The sequence below is a fragment of the Antennarius striatus genome, chromosome 7 (genome assembly GCF_040054535.1).
Source record: "Antennarius striatus isolate MH-2024 chromosome 7, ASM4005453v1, whole genome shotgun sequence".
Taxonomy (NCBI): Eukaryota; Metazoa; Chordata; class Actinopteri; order Lophiiformes; family Antennariidae; genus Antennarius; species Antennarius striatus.
Window position 1 is genome coordinate 14,448,275 of NC_090782.1, and position 2,527 is coordinate 14,450,801.

General features: G+C 38.4%; 1 non-coding gene across 1 annotated transcript; it reads left to right on the top strand.

The window, feature by feature from the left end:
* Window positions 1-2,095: 2,095 nt before the first annotated feature.
* trnar-acg (transfer RNA arginine (anticodon ACG)) lies at window positions 2,096-2,168 on the top strand. The gene has a single exon. It is a non-coding gene; the product is annotated as a tRNA-Arg (tRNA).
* The last annotated feature ends 359 nt before the right edge of the window (window positions 2,169-2,527 follow it).

Here is a 2,527-nt window from a genome sequence, read left to right on the forward strand (position 1 = left end):
CATGAACCACAGCAGAGCAGACACATATGCCTCAGGAGATCAGACCAGGCCTTAAGTAATCAGCCTCAAACAAACGTGTTTCACCCATGGTTGTGGTCATTTCAACGTGTTTTTCATGTTAGATATGGGGGCACTGCATCTGCCAAAACAAGCAGATTTCAAGTCTCCTTTAACGTCACCAGCTACAAATAAATTACAAAAAACCTGTAGTGTTGTCTAAAACAGTCAGGCTCTCCTTTATTCATCACTCCTCTGACATAGCAGCTTGTGCAACTATAGATACATTTTAACTTCAGTTTATAAAATGAACTGGCTCAGAGAATAGAGAGGGAGGATATATATATATATACATATATATATATATATATATATATATATATATATATTTTTTATCTCTCAAGGGTTAAACATTTCCTTGGAAACACAATGACTCTCTGAATAAGGTGACATCATTGAGATCTCTGTCACCTCTGAGTGCATGGAATCATGGGTACTGGAAGAGTATTCTTCTTCAGCCTCCCTTTGTCTGTGGCAAGAATCTCAGGCTCTGCTGACGTCACTCCCTCTTGGAGTCAGCTTCGTGTGTTAAGGAGCGTGCCTGGTGGTCGCTGTCGCTCTTGTCGAGGTTGGCGAGAAGCTTACTGAACTTAGTCGGCTGCTGACTGGCTGTCAGGCTCTCCTCCTGCAAACACTGGTTGTCCTCTCTCAAGTTGGCCATTTCTGCCAGCAGAACAACTTTGCGCTGCTTCTCCCGGTGGAGCAAGAAGGCAGTTTGTCAATGAGAGGAACGTCTACTATTACGTAAGGAACAGTCTGATCTTGTGGAAACATGGCCCAAACACAGAGAGTTGGAGCAGGGAGGCAATTATGTTCTTTTGATTCACAAACACTGACACACAGTGAGATTCAAACATATTGGTGCCTCACATGCTACAGGACTACATTAAGATTTTCCTGTAGAATGTTGATTGATTGAGGGACAGGCTACAGGTGGCTGCAGCAACACGGGTGACGGGAATGAAGGTGGTTGAGTGAGGTGGAGAAGGATTCTGAAGGGACAGGAGATGTTAGTGAAAACAAAAATGTACATATGAATGAAATTGAACCAGACTCTACGTGAAGGTCCCAGGACCAGAGTCTGATCACGACGATGAAGAACCAGTGGATTCAGCCGCTGCACTGGAGGAGGAAAATGAACTAACTCAGTGAAGGGACCTGCTCCAGATGTTTGATTTTACTGTTCTTGATGATGTTCTATAAACACATTTGTCTTGATTGGTCTTAACCCTGGCTGCTCTGGCTCCTCTGGCTTCACTGGTTCAGATGAAGGCCCCAGAACCAGTGTCTGATATGGACAATGAATCAGAGGACACCGATCCTGAAGCCCTGAATGGCTTTCTCCTTTAGTCATCCTCATGCGTTGACTTCTCATCCTCTCCTGTTAGCTTTGGAAAAATGTCACAGGGAGGTTGTAAATTCTTCAGGAGAGTCAAGACCTCTTTCACATGCTGCTGTCGTCCCAGTGTGGAGGAGTGACCACGCTCTCTGGGTTCAGCTTGCGTTCCAATTGCAGAGCACCGAATGAAAGTGAATTTTATTTTTACTTGTACTGTATGTTCTGTATGTTGACATTCAATAAATGTTTCAATACTTTGATTGAAGTGAAGACTGAATTAATTATATAACACACACAAGAATTCTAATCAGAGGATATTCTGATAAATTTTAATAATAATTAAAACATAATTTACACTTAAATGTACAAAAAAACAAATGACTGCACTGTGTATCCCTGAAACATGCAGACTAAAAACAAACCAAACAATAAGGAATAAGTTTTGTACTTGGATCTAGAGGCAAACAGTTTACACAAAAAGATGAGTGCCTGCTCATCTTCACTTTACTCTGCAACAGTAGGAATGTGTTAAAAGATAAATTATCAAAATATTTAACATCTAAAAAAACAAACCTAGTTACACAATATTACCTGTAAGTAAGTAAGTTCAATGAATCCTTAACTAACTTTTTGAAATATAACAACACACACACAACAGCTACAACAAGAAACACTGATTGAGATACAATACGTACTACTGGGCCAGTGGCGCAATGGATAATGCATCTGACTACGGATCAGAAGATTCTAGGTTCAACTCCTGGCTGGCTCGTTAAATTTTATAGCAGTAGCTCTGTCCACTAAGTCCTGGACTAGGATTGGTTTATAATGTATAATAATAAACCGGAAATAATCATTGAACGCTATATAAAATAGGTGACAAAATACAACATTGATACATATTATAGTAAGAGGGGCCTGATTACCTTGTGAAATCATATTCATTTACAGCTATATATATATATATATATATATATATATATATATATATATATATATATATATATATATATATATATATATATATATATATATATATATATATATATATATATATATATATATTTGTCACTATTTTACTGATGTGGTGTATTTGCTTGATAAAGCAGATGTTGGTAAGATTTGTGTTGC